The sequence below is a fragment of the Pogona vitticeps genome, chromosome 2, assembly GCF_051106095.1.
Source record: "Pogona vitticeps strain Pit_001003342236 chromosome 2, PviZW2.1, whole genome shotgun sequence".
NCBI lineage: Eukaryota > Metazoa > Chordata > Lepidosauria > Squamata > Agamidae > Pogona > Pogona vitticeps.
This window is the reverse complement of record NC_135784.1, coordinates 87,261,235-87,277,381: the sequence shown is the minus strand read 5'-3', so window position 1 is coordinate 87,277,381 and position 16,147 is coordinate 87,261,235. Positions and strand designations below refer to the sequence as shown.

At 45.6% G+C, this 16,147-nt stretch overlaps 1 protein-coding gene and 1 long non-coding RNA gene across 6 annotated transcripts in view; one reads left to right on the top strand and one right to left on the bottom strand.

Annotated features, from left to right (window-relative positions):
- CPLX2 (complexin 2) overlaps positions 1 to 16,147 on the top strand; it is a 170,188-nt gene that overhangs the window by 126,135 nt on the left and 27,906 nt on the right. Inside the window, exon 1 of one of the 5 annotated variants that reach the window (XM_020791160.3) lies at positions 168 to 467. The exons of the other annotated variants lie outside the window; for them this stretch is intronic. The gene's annotated coding sequence lies outside the window, so the exon portion shown is untranslated. Of the gene's footprint in view, positions 1 to 167; positions 468 to 16,147 lie in introns of those variants that run through there. 5 annotated transcript variants of the gene reach the window in all.
- Positions 2,185 to 16,055, bottom strand: LOC140704123 (uncharacterized). The gene is made up of 3 exons (XR_012083247.2): positions 8,621 to 16,055; positions 6,329 to 6,409; positions 2,185 to 5,116 (listed from the first exon to the last, which is right to left on the bottom strand). It is a non-coding gene; the product is annotated as an uncharacterized LOC140704123 (long non-coding RNA).

Here is a 16,147-nt window from a genome sequence, read left to right as displayed (position 1 = left end):
AGTAGAGATGCCAAGAATAATGAAGTAGCTCATTAGGGGACGCTGCTTGGAAGGTTAAGAGCCACGATCCGTTCAAGGATGGGAGGGGGGGTGAAATACCCTCCTGTGGAGGGACGTTGCCGGAAAACCCAGTGGCGGCGGCGGCGGCGGCGGCGGCGGCGAGGTGGAAAGGAAAACACGCGCCTTGGTTCCCCGCCAGAGAAGGCAGGGAAGGTTCCGCCCGTAGGATCCCGGGCGTGAGCCGGCCCACTCCGTTAGGGAGTGTGAGGCGAAGAGACGGGCAGGCGCGTTAGGGTTTGAGAGGAGCGATTGGTGAGGGACCGTCGAGCTGAGGGAAGGGAGAGAGGGGGAGAGAGGTGGTAGAGAGAGGAGGCGGGTTTGGGGCGCCGGACTAGAGAGAGAGAGCAGCCTCCAACCTTTCCAACCTCCGCTTGCCGGCCAGGGCTGGAGTGGAGAGAGCGCCCCGGGTGAGTTTGTCCCCCGGGAGCCGGGGCGGCGAGGGAGGGGGCGGTGGGAGGGAGGAAAGGCAAGCGGCGTGGTGCTGAAGGGAGAGCTCTTCGGGAGCCGGGAGGCGACGCGTGGGGAGGCTGGCGGTGGAAGGGGGCGCGAAGGGAAGGAGGATGCGTCGTGGGAGGAAGAGCGGCGACGATTGATGGTCGTGGGGGGGGGGGGACCTGTCGTTGGCCCGTTGTGGGTCAATCGTCCCGCACCTGACTCCGAAGAGTAGAGGTGCGGTAAAGGGACAAACGTCCTGCTTGATCTCCCCACTTTTCTGCCTTTCAGAGCATCTTCACCTGTAACTAGACTTCTTGTTTCCCTTTTTAAAAAAACAAAACAAAAATAGCTTGGGGGGCGGTCTGAGGCGCTTTGTCTTTCTTCCCGGGGGTTGTCGTCTGTATTGGGATCCGTGGCTGGAATCCCGCCCTGGACAAGGCTGGGAGTTTTCGGGCGGGAGCTGTCCAAAGTGCTGATGTTTGCATTGCCTGCCGAGCGCAAGAGGGGAGGGGGGGAATCGCTGTCCCCGCTGCCCTGCCTTGATCGGAGAAGCCGCGGGCATCGGGTTGCCTCCTGCTCTGCATGTTAATATTTCGGCAGTGCGGATGGTGGTTGGATACTGCGGGGTACGGAGAGGAAATCGGGGACAACTGAGTGTTATTTGCCAGCCAGACGACACGGGAGGGACGGACTTAGAGAAAACGAGGAACTTGGCTATCGGTTCGTGGGGGGGGGGTAATATATGTGTGTTTGATGCACTTCTAACTCTGTACAAGGTAAGTCTTTCTCTTCACACGCCCACTTCCTTGCGTTCTTTTGGACATATAATTAATCCACCCATGGCTAAGTGGAGTCCCATTTGAAAAACATGCAGAGAACACTCCCCAGATCGCCTGCTACACACCCACGCTATGGCACATTGACTCCTGGGAGCCATTGCACCTATGATCTGCCCAGGTTGCCTGATCTCTGTTGTCTATGCCTCCCCCTTCCCCTCCTCCATGATCCCGCCTCAAGGAGTTTGGAGCAAAGCCCCGTCTGCCGCTTCTTTTTCAAGCAGCCTCGCCACCTCCACCCCCCCACCCCCACCCCAGTCATGATCACTGAAGCTAAATGCTCTTGAGAGCAAACAGGAGCCCGTCTCATTGGCAGCCGCCTTCCCTAGGTTTGCTCCTGCCTAGCAGGTCTTTGCAATCCAGGCACGGAGGGGTGGTGAACCATGCCAAAGCCTTGATCTCTGATTTTAAGCTAGCTCTGTCGCAGGCAGGAGAGGGGAAGAGGGCAGTCGTAGCACAGGGGAGCACCTGCATCTTCTGCAAGGGGGAAACCCAGAGAAATTTCAGTTTGGCACATTCATAAGGCACACACAGAGAAGACTCTGGTGTGTGATTGATTTCAGAACCCAGCAGATTTTTGGAGAAAGGGTGCCTGCCTTTCCCACACACACACACCTGTCAGACTCACAAAAGAGGGTCAGGAAGGCAAAACAGCTTCCTGGAGTTTTTCACCTATGCTGTGTTGGCTAGTGTTTCCTTAGTCTCCGTGCCATCCTGGTTTGAGTGGTCATTCTCCCTCTCTCTCAGGAAGCCTCCTCCTCCTTCTCCAGACTAGTGCTCAGGGAGGACCGAAGCTTTGCAGCCTTTGGCATTAGCTGCCGAAGTTCCACTGAAGGGAGGGAAGCAACCTGAATTTTAAGATTTTCCCCATCCCCTACCACTAGCTGCTAACCCTGGGATTTTTTTCCCAGACATCCTTTCCTGCTTTAGCTTCCCTGCACAACCACCTGAAAACCCCCACTGCCCACTTTCACTTGCCTGGTTGGACTTCAGTTTCAATTACTTGTGAATCCTCTCTCATAAGTAACTGACAGGGTCACTGCTCCCGAGGTGAGCAGCTGCTCAGCTCCACCTCGACACCTTCAGAATCCTTAGAAAGGAGGCAAAGGATGCCGGAGCGAGGGAAGCCCACCAGTATTTAAGTGACCATATCCAGAGAATGACAGTCAGCACCCCCAGTAAAGCACTGCACATCTCACCCTGAGCACCAAAATATTTCAGCCAAATAATTTTTCTGAACCCTCCATCCCTGGTACCCTCTGGATATCATGGTCTGTGACTCCCAGTATCCCCAGACAATATGCTAATTGGTCCTGCTGGCTGGAGGTTATGGGAGTCACAGACGTAAACATTTTGAAGCCACCAAGTTGAAGAAGGCTTTGTGGGTTTGCACACCTGCATTTGTACACATGCATGCTCATACAGAATAGTTGCACATGAAACTTTTTCTTTCCTTCGTTTTTCAAACAGAAGAATTGGAGCAAAAAATGTCAATCAGGTGATAATTTCAACCCATCTCCAAAACTTATTAAAATTATAGATAGGATTTTCACCCCCACCATGTTTCTGGGGTGTTTGTTCTGTTTTCTGTCGCCACAAGTCTTTTTCTTACACACAGAGACACACACAAAAATCCTCAGAAATTAACCTCTAATGCTGAGGTAATTCCAGCAGCCCATCACATAATGATGTGTGTACTGTACATCCACCTCCATCATACAGATATTGAACAGCTGCCATACAACATAAATATGCTGTGCTAAATAGGCAGGGGTGTCTAATGGAGTGTAAACCAAACATCCCGTTTGCCCTCACATCTCAGTCTCATGTATCTTTGTGTTGGGTGCCTTCCAGTGCACATGGGCACCCCATTTCAGCATCTTAGGTGAGAATGTCTTCACATATATTTTGATACATGCTTCTTTGCTTATCATGAAGCACAATTTACTGGTGATATTTGAACTGTTGATGTTATTGAAGGCTGAGAAAAGGAGGGAGGGAGGGAGGGCGGGAGGGAAAAATATATCCCATTCACTCTGACACATCTTTCACCACTTTTAGAATACTCTATAGCTGTGTGATATATTATTAGCTGCCACCACTGTTTACCTGACATCTGCTGGGTGCTAAGTTCCCAAAGATTCTTCTGAATGGACTTATAAATGACATTCTGCCTAATTTGGGATATGTCTATATGCTGGGACTCAGCCGTCCCTAAAATCTTCACTGTGTGGTCTGGAAACTCTGTTCCCTAATCATCCCATATACCTGGAGGTGAGAGGGAAGGCTGCAGTTACTCAAAGTGGTTTTGGATGTCAGCAGTCATGCATCAACTCTTCATGGCTGTGCTTGTGAGAACATCACAAATGAGTTTCAGCGGGGTACTCTGTGCATGCTTAGAGACCAGTTTAGCTACTTTGCATATTCTGGTGTTAAACCCTTACAGGCATGAACCCATTTATGCCTCAAATGAAATTTTGTATATATGCCTCCATTTCCCTTTGATCCCATCTTTGCCCTTCTCTCTCATTCTCTCTCTCATTTTCTCTTCTCTCTCTCTCTCTCCCTCTCTCTCTCTCTCTCTCTCTCTCTCTCTCTCTCTCTCACACACACACACACACACACACACACACACACACACACACACACACACACACACAGGGAGAGAGGGAGGGAGGGAGGGAGGGAGGGAGATTCTTTTTCAGTCATATCCTCTGTACAGATCATAATCTTTCTCTGGTACAGATTAGAGTTGTCACTGCATTCCGTCCATCCATTATGCACCATGCATTGTGTATAATTTTCTTGCATATACCGCCATGTGTGTATATTCATAAATACACACTGTAGCCCCAGCACACCTTGCCTTGCCATATGTTTCCCTTCCAAACAATAAACAATGCATATTTATGTAAAATAGGCTGGCCTTAAGGCCAAAACATAGTTTATGTATGAGAGCTGCAGGCACTCGTCAGCTGTTGGCAGCTCTTTCAAGAAAGAGGAATCTGCAGCAAGAGTTCAGGTGGGTCAAGGGCATCACTTTCTGCTCTGCATATTTGGGTGGTAATGGGGGGGGCTTTTTTTTTTCTTTTATGAAATCTGTTAGATGGTGCTGTTTGAATATTTGTAGTCTAGCACTTGTTGCCTTTTTCTGTAACCTTTCTAATGGTTATGTGTTTGGTGCAATGTGGTGTAAGTTGTGGCTTTGCCAAAGGACTCCAAACCTACCTGCTTTGTGCCCATGATCTATAGCTTCCTGCCTTGCAGGGGTGGCAAGGTCTGGTCGTTTCTAGAGGACTAACATGGGAGGGTCCTGAAGAAGGTACTACATGCTGTGCCTCCCCAAATAGCTTTTATGAGATTAGGGAGTAGAGCCAGGGCACCCAACTCCTTTCCTAGTGTCTTGCTCACAGGCATTTGCCTACATATCACCCACTCTGCAGGAAGCCCAGACGCTGCAGAAACTGCCGCTGGGGTAGCCATGCTAATCTGTTGCAACCAATCAATGAACCGTCTTAAGTCACTTTAGAAGCTGTCAAATTTTATTTAACATGAACCTCTGTGGAAACTGCTTTGCAAGTAGCATCCGGCCAAGTGGTCTGCAATTTGTGGAAGCTTAGTCAAATAGAACTTCTTCATCTTCAAGGAACCATAGGATTCTTTGTTCCTTCTGATGGCTCAGACAAAAGATTGTCACAAATACATAAGCTGCATGAACCCATGTTATTTCCTGTTTTCCTGGATCTCCAGATGATTTGTCTGCTTGGCTGTTACACCTATAGTGGCTGGCAGAAATATGTATAAAATTCAGAAATTGGTTGTCTCTGCTCAGGGATCAATGCTCACAAAATCAGCTTTTTCTTAAAGGCCATGGAAAACCACTCTCATGTGGGACTAAGTGCAGAATGCTTAAAACACAATTCTTCACATGGTACATTATGGCCCAAAAGTCCTAGGTCAGTGGTAGCCAATGTAAATTAGCAATTTTGCAGTGATTTCCACCAACCACTGTTTCTCCAACCTGATTCTTGGTCTAGTCAATTCTGCCCACCTTTCCCTTGACCCTTCTTTTCCACAGAGCTGCCACGTCCTGAACGCAAATACATGCACACAGTCAAACCTGTGCACAGATGCTATAGGAAGCAAAGCAGGTTTGAGACGGTGGAGGAGTCCTCCACAGAAGAGAGGAAAGAGAGGGTCCCACTGAGTGTGTTTGAAAAAATTGATAAGGGAGAAGCTGCGGATGTGGATGCGTCTCTGAGTGTGCCCATTTTGTACAAGAAAGCTTGAGCATATGGTTGTTGGTAGACTCTGCGTGGGTGGTTGAAAAAGAGAGAATTGCATTGTAGGGAGGGGGGAGAGAGAGCATGCGGGCTTGTGTATTTAAGGAAAGAAATATAATTCTGAAGGGAAAGTGTGTTTGGTGGGGGAGCTGTGTTTGTAAGACAGAGGGGAAATGAATTTAATATAATACAGTCTCCATGCAGAGAGAGGGAATTTGATCCAGAAGGCATGCTGATAACATTTTTACAACTGAAGGCCTTTGCACACATAATTTTTCACCCCACGTTGCTTATGTCCCTTGTTTGAAAAACTATGAGAGCATCATTACTTGCAGACTGTGTTGCTGCTTTTTTATTTTGCCATGCACTTGCAGGGTCCAGGAAACCAGTGGCCATGAATGCCTCCTGGTGTTTGCAGCAAGATGAACACTCAGCAACAGTTGAACTGGTCGCAGAGTGGGGCGGGGAGGTGTCTGAGAGCCCAACAAGGGGAGGAAAAGGTTATGTCTGCCAAGATCCCAAAAATGATTGCATACTCTTTGTGGTTTATGGTTGGCCTTTTCGATTTTGATGTTTTAAAATGCAGTATCATATCTAGGACCACTCTACACTTGTGGCTGTCTCTACAGCAGTGTCCCCATCTTCATCTGCTCCAGATGTGCTGGACTGCAGCTCCCAGAATCTCTCAGACAGCATGCATGTAATCTGACCCACCTGAATAGCATAAAGTTGTGGAAGTTTCTTTCTAAACACATCATTGTGGGAGATCCTACTATCCTGCACTCTGGTTTGTATCTGTTTTGGGAGAGACAAGGAGAGCTTGTGTGACTCGCAGAGCACAGTGGTGCTAATTTCTGAACATGTCTAAGACAGCCAGAAAGAGCAGGAAGATTTTTATCCCGGGGCCAGAAAAACTGGTGTTTCTGCCAGTAGGTCTGCAAAAACAATCTATGCTGTCACCAGCCCAGGCAGGTCTCAAGCTGTTACCTTCACAGATTGGGTTCCTTATGGCATTCTGTTGCACAGGTTTGGGAGTTTGAGAGGGAAGGCATTTGCTTGCTTGCTTGCTTTTCTGTTTGTTGAAAACCTATACCATTCAATTTTTCTGCATCTGTTTGGAATGGTATTTCCGTTTGCACTTGAGTCTCAAAAGTGCCTAGGGCTGTGAGTATGTTGATGGGCTACTGCTTGGTCCCCTTAATCCTTCATTATTACTGTGATGATCTGCACTTGTACCTCAATCCCTTCTCCCTCCAGTGTCTTTGCAGTTAGCTCTTTCTCATTCTATTTCATGCATACAATGAAGTGTCAACAGGGGAAGCTAGCTTGATGAGCCAGAGAGATGGCATTCTCTCCAGGAGATCTGGGCTCAAAGCCAAGTTCAACCCTAGGCTTGCTGGGCAGCCTTTGGCAGATTGATATTTCTCCCCATGTTCTTCACTCTTCCCTCAGTCTGTAAGATAGGGATGCCTGTAACCTAGAAATGGGAGAAGAGGTACAAAGCACTCTAAAAGTAAAAAATGGTTGGTGATGTTAGAAGGGAGGCACAGGAATACTCTTGCTTACTGCCGCTGATGTCACATAAAATCAACATAGCCTCTAAGAAAATCACATGGTTTAGTATCTTTCCACAACATTCATTACTACTACTACTATTACTGCTGCTGCTGCTGTTTGTCAAGACTGTACTAGCAATGGAAAGGTGACTGCGCAGCCCTGTTTCTTGCACGTCCTTGTTGGAAGGTTGTTCTACGGCTAGGCACCTCCACACAGACACACAAACACACACCTGTTTGGAGGGATGAGTTGGAAAACTACTTATTTTTGTGGAAGCTGAAAATAATTATGGGAGTAGCTTGTAGAATGAACAGGAAGGGGTGCCTAACTCACAAACTTCAGGAAGAAGAATGTTCTCCCTTTCTGGTCTTGAGCTGCCTGTGCTTATGCTTTAACTACCACATCAGCTGTGTGACCATGATCTCTTTTTTTAAAAAAACAATAACACCGTCCTCTAAGCTAAGCTGAACTAGTGTTGACTGATTTGCCTGAAGCACTGAGGGCGGGAGAAGGTGCTCTTGGAACACTTGAAACTGGAAAAGTTTAGTGTAACTCAAAAGCTCATATTTTCACTGGCGTTATGAATATTCATTCAATAAAAGGTAGCTCCCCACCGTTTGGATATGTATTATTAATGGCTTCATAATTAGTCTTGATTTTTGTTTCTCCTGCTTCCCTATTCCAATCACAAGATAGAAACTGTAATAGCTGGGGGGGGGGGTTCATATCTAGCCAGATGGTCTGTAGGCCGGAAACACTATCACCCAGTTTTATTCAGCATTGGTGGGCAGTTGGAATGGATAAGCTCATAGGCCTTTTCCATTTACAATGGCTGCAATTTCTCTGCTTAATATTACTGCTAGCATTTATCTTGCAGATTACTCAATGAGAATTTTCCAGCAGGACTCGTTTTCCAAGCCTCATTTACCAAGAAGCAGGCACACATTGCTCACACTGTGTGCAGGCTTCACGGTGGAAAAACCATTACACCTTTCAGATCTCCTCCACCTCCTTGTAGTGGAATAGATTGTTTTCAGCGAAGAAAAAATGTGATCTGTAAAGAAATTAACTGCAGTTTTCAGAGTGCTTAATTCAGGGTTAAACCAGCACAGGACAACCCAACTGATTGAAAAAAACCAAGGGGTTTGAGGAATGTAGCCTAAAGATAGAATCATAGCGTTCTAGATTTGGATAACACCTAAAGAGTCATGTAATCCACTGGTTCTTAACCTTGGGTTACTCAGGAGTTTTGGACTGCAACTCCCAGAAGCCTTCACCACCAACTGTGCTGGCTGGGGTTTCTGGGAGTTGCAGTTCAAAAACATCCGAGTAACAAAGGTTAAGAACCACTGATCTAATCTATCCCCCCTTCCGGCAACAGAGAGATCTGCAGCTGAAATATCCCTGGCCATCCAACCTTTGAAACTCACACAAAAGAAGTTTCCTCACCTTTCAGTGTTGTCCATTATTCTGTGGAAAAGTTCTCTGGCAAGTCCTTCCTCACATTTACTCAGATTCTCCTTTTCTGTCATTTGAATCTGTTGGTTTGGGTCCCACTCTCTAGAACAGCAAAACAAGAGCTTGCTCTGGCTATCGTGCGCCAGACCTTCAAACATTTCAAGTATGATACCATATCACCTCCCAAGCTTTTCTTTCTCGATTAAAAGCACCCAATTCCCTCACCATTCCTTTGAGGACATGGCTTCCGGACTGTTTTGCCGTTGTGGTTGCCTTCTTCAGAACACTTGGTTAGTAATACTGCTATCCTTAAAGTAGTGCCAATGAGCGCACAAGGAGTTCTGCTGCCACAAATTGCTGCCCCTCTCCTGCATGAGCGTCATCCTTCCCTGTTGGACTCTGAGACGAAGTATGAAATCAGTAAGATCAAGGTGGCGGGTGTAAGTGCCAGAGGATTACAAATGCAACTCCTGTGGGAGTCCCTGCAAGGCCAGTAGCTGGGGGAGCAGTGGCCTTAAATGTAAAGTAGAATCATGCCTCTTGCCCTTTTAACAAGCCATTATCTTGTATGCCTTGGTCCGCAGCAAAGTCCTCTGCTTTGCCAGAATGAACTTAATTATCAAGAAACAACAGTGCCTAATTTGTGTGAGACCGAATGGGATGAGTTGTGGGGAGGGGGGAGTGTTGCCTGATTAACCAACAGCGGTGGGGGGGGAGGATACAAACACACACGGCATATGTGCACGCTCTGCCCAGCGTAATTTAAGAAGAGGGGTTTTTATTTTCTATTTCGGAGATATGCTTGCCCACAGTGAGAGATGCAGATGCCTCACCTCAGCACGCCCCAGCAATTACAGGCCTAGACCAGTTTTGAGTGACTTGTCAGCCTAGGCCAGCACCCAGACAGGGTTAGGCGCTGCAGCAACCCATGTCTATCAGAGCAACAAGCTGGAGGAATCTCCTAACAGTTCCATGCTGGGATCTGTTTCTCCGTCTTTAGGCCCATGAGCCACCTTCAGCTTCCTCAGATTAGCATTTTGTAATCTGGCAGGTGTTTGCTCGGACAGAGCCCAGCCAGTTTTGAAGTAATATAAAGCTCTTAATCATTTCGTCAGACAAAGAGATCTCTGGCCGTGTTGGAAAGTCTGCGTTCCTGAGGCGGTCATTCAGATAGATCAGTGACTCTGTATTGTATCTGTTACTGTTCGAAGCTGCTGTCACTGTCGTTTTTCTGAGACTGGAAATACATTCTCAAGTGTTGAGTGCTGTGCAAAAATTTACATGCTGTTTACATGTGTTTTCGTTCGTGTCCTTCACCAGTAGTTTAAACCTGACCTGTAGACGCTATATTGTGCATATTCAATGCATCATCCCACTAGTTTGGTTAGCCAAACAGTTTTAAGGGCATGACTCCAGCACTGTCTATTCAGAAGCAAGTTTCCCCAAATTTACTGAGATTTACTTTGAGGTAGATGGGCACCACCCAGTGTAGTATAGTGGACAAAGTTGAAGGATTAGGACTCAGGAGGCCTGGGTTTAAATCCCGACTCAGCTATGGAAACTTAATGGGGTTGTGGAACTGAAGGCCCTGTTAGGGTCACTATGTCAGTTTCGACTTGACAGCACATAAGTACTGTAACTAACTTGGTGTGCATAGGAGTTCAACCTAAATGTGTTGGGTATAGATCTTTGGTTATAGAGAACTATGAAACAAGGTGATGAATTTACGTTTTTGTGGGAAACTCCTTTGCAACAAAGTCACTGGAGACTACAAACTACAACTGGCTTCATATGAGTATCAAACTAAGCGAGGCAGCAGCTTTGCACTTGGAAACTGAGAACCCAGAATTTACCCTGTTGACAGAATGCCACAGAGCTTTCTGCCTCTGCAGTCAGACTTGCGAAGGAAGCCTGTGTTTACCTCCCTCTGAACCACCACAAACCAAAGCAAGCTGATCTGCAAGACACTAGGCATGAGGAAAGCGGTGCTAGTACACATAGATTTGTTAACAGTTAAAGGAACTCTGCCGCTAACTGCAAAACTGTTTGTCTGAAACCTAGTTTGACCTAAAGAGTATGGTGAGGAACATCTGCATCCAAAATACATCAGGCATAACGAGGTACACTTCAGTTAACCTAAGGGTTTTTTTTTTTCCATCTCCTTTTCCCAGGGTGTGATTTCCTGGATGCAAGTGTGCCCATAAATAGGTTGGCTTCTAAGCTGCCTCCTTCTGTTCTACAATTGTATAGAAAGAGTTATCTGGAGCATAACGAATCCTGCCTTAGGACCTAAGATTAGCCTTCATGGTGTTCTCACTTCCCTGCAGTTCTGTGTCTGCAGGACTACTTTTGCCACTCTTCCAGTCATGGCTGTGGGAAAATGCAAACAATTCACAAAATGGACCCTTTAGGAGGGGAGCAGCTCCCCCTCCCCTCCACTTCCCCTTTAAAACTGAGGCACGGGAGCCATGGCCATAAGAGCAGAGCAAGACGGGGCTCCCAGCCACACGCCTCATTCATATCCAGTCATCCCAAGCTAGAGGCAACATTTATTGGTAGTTCTCTCCGGGTTTCTGGGACTCATAACCTGCAAGGCATATTCCCAGACTGAGCCAATCCACTGACAGTTTGCCTCAGGGGAAGGGTCAGTGGGAAAGGCCATGGAAAGAAACTCTTGCACTTAACTAGATAAAGGGGCTTTATCTAGATTAGGTGGGTGTACCGGGATCCTACCTCTCACAGTCCCTCAAAAACAAAGGTCCAGTCTGAGAATCACTCTTGAGTTCCCCTTCAAAAGAAACAAGGGATGGGTGTGCAGTAATAAATAATGATGTGGGGAACAAATAAATAAGTGCCTGGGGATGAACAACTCATGAAATACTGTAAGACTGCTACTCTCATCATCCCTCACTATAGTGCCTATGTTGATTAGGATGATAGGAGTCACAGCTCCAAAGCATCTGGAGGACCATACATGCCCCATCCCTGCTTTAGAACACAGAGTAGTGGTAAATGGTTGTTAATAGTAGAAATATGAACATTACGAAGGATTGCAGGATTTGGTCTTAAAAGCTGAGGTTGCAGCTACATTACAGGTAGTGCTCAAGACGGCTCACTTTTCAATAGGTCAGGCGTGATTAGATTGGGAAACCTGGCAGGGCAAAGAAAATATTTCTAGTATTTATTTAATAATGGACATATTGCCTTAGATTTAAAAAAAAACATTATTTTTACTTCCCCTGTCCTCTGCTGATCAGGGGAAGTAATTAATTTGCCAGCAGACTGCAGTGGCTTGCTTATTGAGCCACTTAACAATCTTGGCAAATTGATGGTGGAGCAATCTGGGCAATCTCACATCAAGAAGATGTGTTTATTTAGACTGATCCTTCATCATTCCAGTTACACAGTAGACTCTAATCCTAGACCAGTCTGAGATGGTTTGGAACGCTCTAACAAAAAAGGTGTAGGCAGCATTTTTAGAGTGATCCTAGCCATTCCAGCAAGAGGCTACAGAACTCATCAAACTCCAATGTAGACACCTTCTCTGCCTGATGTGGAAAAAAGAGATTTTTGCACTCGGGGACAAACTATGCATTAGCTTTAAAAGACATACATTTCTTTTTAATTCTAAAGTAATTGCAGATCACCTACTCTGGATCAGGCTGGTATTGGTGGTAGCAACCCTTATCACTCTCTCCCAGTACAGCAACAATCCCCATTGTCTCCCACATTTACAGTTGGTATTGCCCATTCTACATTTGGCACATGTAGTGGCCCTGATCCACACTGTCAGAACATAGGTAAAAGAGCTGGATTCTGTACCCTCAGTTGACCATATTAGGACCCTGATTTGCATCAGGTTCCCTGCATATGTAAAACATGTAGCTGCTACCCCTATTTGAAAAGTAATGCATGGTTATCTAAGTGTGACACTGCACTGCAAAAGTAGTTCCTACCTCTGTGACAAGTATAGCATCTAAGTGCTTTCCAAGCTTCATCATCACATTCACAACAGCCAGGTCAGGTAGATCAGTATTCTTCCATTTGAATGGATAAAAATAAATAAATATTGAGGACCAATAATCTGCTCAGTGTATTAATACTAATTTTTGTAACAATTTGCCTTCTTAGCAGCAACAGGAATGAGTTGATAGTAAGCTAGAAATACAAGTAAGTTTCGGACATCAAAGGCAAGATCATGTGCAATCCACATTTTTCCTTCCTTTCTTTTTAAAATAAAACTTCTGCTCCTACCCCTGGCTCCTTGCCCAGCATTCAGTCCAATGTGACATTGAACTATTACAAGTGGTGCCTCGCTTAGCGATCGCTCCGTTGAGCGATAAATTCGCATAGCAAGGGGGTCCAGGCCATCGCTGGAGCGTTCGCTCAGCGATGGCCCCTATGGCGTTTTTTCGCACAACGAAGCGGGGGAGAACAGCTGATCGGCGGTTCCAAAATGGCTGCCACAACTTTTCCCGCCGCGCCCTCGCTTACCGAGGGCACGAAAATGGCCGCCCCTATGGAGAAGCTTCTCTCAACGGTAAGTTTAGGGCCCATTGGATTTAATGGATTTTTTTGTTCCGTTGAGCAATGTTTCCCATAGCGAGGGTTAATCCGGAACGGATTAACCCTCGCTATGCGGGGCACCACTTACTTGAAAAAGCTAGCATTCTATAAATCTGGGTGTATTGGGTTCTTGCAGCAAAAACAACTAAATCAGTATGAGTGGTGATATGCAAGGCTTACGTGCTAACAAATTAATAGTGGCAAAGAGTTTTGCAGGCAGGAGCTAAGTTCTTTTCCAATGAGCAATACCAGCGTCGACAAATCACTTGTGAACTGTTAGCATAGAAGCAAGGGGAGTGGAGAACCTTTGGTCTTGTAAGACATTGTTGAATGCCCAACTTCTGCAACCTACATGATCGTTTGAGAGCTGTAATACTACAATATTAGGGAATGGGGTGCATAGATTCTATGCCCTGCTATTTACAAAATCCACTTTAGCCCATTGCTCCAGCTCTTAACAGACTGCCATGAAAACAGATCTGATGTTCCAGTATTGGCAGTGTCTTATTTTCAGTTTGAGAGGAACTGAACGGCAGTTGGGAAGAGCCATTCTTCACAGGTAGAGCTCTTGCTTTGCATACAGAAATTCCTTGGCTTTGGCTGCCCCAGGCTGTCACAACTCACTATCAGTCTTGAAAGGAAGTTCTTAATTCTACATGTGCTGTGTGGGTCTCAGGCTGTGAGAAGGGAAATGCACTCTGTGCATCAATGGTTCTCAAACGCTGGCGCCTAGATATTCTCAGACTGCAACTCCCAGAGATTCTGTTCATTGACTGTGTTAACTAGGACTTCTGGGAGTTGTAGTCCAAAAATATCTGGGGGCCCAACTTTGGGAACCATTGTTGTACATACTGAGAAGAGCCAGAGTGATTGGCCCAAGTGGCCAGTTTGTGTCATGGCTCAGTGGGGACTAGAACCTAGAATTTTTAAGACCCAGTCTGAAGGTTGTTGTGGGTTTTTTGGGCTCTTTGGCCGTGTTCTGAAGGTTGTTCAGTCTCTGTGGCCGGCATCTTCAGAGGACAGCACTCTGTGCTCTGGTGTAGTTGGCTTGGGAGTGCAGTATTTATGGCTGTGAGATAGGCTTTTGTCTTTTTCTGTTGATGGGTGATTAATGTGTCTTGTTGTGGGTGTATTGTTGTGCTAAGGAGAAGAGATTATCTGTCACTGTGGTTGATGAGTGTCATTAGCTGGTCTGAAGTTTTCATAGCAACATAACTGGCTCTCAGAATCTGTGGCACTGGCTTGTTGTTTGCTTGGTGCCAGCATGTGCCCCCCCCCCCCTGAAATCTAAGCCCTCTGGCTTCTCCTTGGATCAAGTAGCATCCTCAGATTATGAATCCAGTTAGAGCCATCTGCAAACCAAGAACTGGCATAGACCTCAAGTGTGGAAGTAGAAAGCCCCAGCACATTGCTTTTCTGTTTCACTGTTTGGGTTTCCATTTAAAGGGAAAGATATTTTTGGAAAAATGAAAAATGCTTTTAGAGGGAAAATGTGCAAAGAAACAAAAAAAAGAGCATATTGTCATCTGCCAGGGTCTGTAATCAACATACCTTAAAATTCCCCACCACGCCACCACCCTACTAGATAGTAAATTTACCTACACAGCTGATTTAATGAGTCCTGTGTAGGTGGGATATTTCAACAATGATATGTGCAACTATAGTCAGAAGTACATTAGGAAAAACGTTTTTAGTGTAGAAAGTATTTTCGCAGTTGAACCTTGGGTGTCCTCTTTGGGAGATTTAGGTCAGCGAATGGGACACTTATAGCCAACCAAATTAATTACTCCCAGCATTCCTAACTGTTAAGAATACTGAGCAGATCTATCACATAGAATTGTAAATGTATTCTGTACCTGTGACTGGTTCATTCACACATGCATGCAAAGCATTAGTTTCTCAAGACTGGAGACTGAATCTGTGAATTGCCTCTGGCATTTGAGATGATCAGAAACCAGTCTGTCATTTTAGATTTACAATAGCATATTTGCACATACATGTTGTCACTTGATGCTGTACCCATCAAGTGAAAGAACCAGCCCTGAGATCGTTTGGGTCAATAAACTGAAGCATGGGAACTTACATCTCTTTTATGTCTCCCATTCTATCTGCCTTCTGGTGATAGGGTTTGATCTTCCTATTATAGATAAGGACACATTTAATTTATTTTTGTTTACTACTGGCTTCAATGGCTAGAGCAGTGGAAAGCTCCTAGCAGTGCAGGTTTGCACCTATCTACTCACACATAAGTCTCACTGGGTACATTCCTGTTGTGCAGCTGCACAAAAGACATAACTTTGAGGGGCTAATTGCCTAGAGTTAAGAAACTTCCATTCTGTCTGTTCTGTCTTGAGTTGTGCAGCTGAACGAGTAGCTGATGTCTGCAAGCAATTCTTGCCATGTAACACATAACGTCTGCAAAGATTTCTTAATGTGAGCTAATTCACCTCTAAGAGTGGTGCTTTGTGTATAACTATATCAGGATTCCAAACACTGGATTCAATGGGGCCTGGTCCCAGAAGAGTGAGCGTAGGGTTGCAACTAAAGGCTGTATTTGCATTAATATTCTTTGTCATTTTGCTTTTATCCCTGCTTGAACTGATACAGACGTTGTTCATTTCCATCTCCTGGAACTACAGACTTCAAATTTTATTCTTCTTAAAACATCGGCTGAATTTGCACGACTTCAGTTCAGATAAATCCCAATAAATTGGGTGCAATGTACCAAAACAGTGTCCTAAAAAAGAGGGAAATCTCAAGATTGGATGGTGAAATAGTTACATTTTGTGTGCATGACGAGATTATCTTTAAAAATTCATTTTTAATATAGCAAGGTGGGTTTTAAAAAAAAACTTGGGCCGGCAACAAACAGGCATAAAATAGACCTCAAATCTGGCATAGGACTTGGGTCTCCTAGCTCTAACGTGATTCTTTCTCTGCAACTTGTTATAT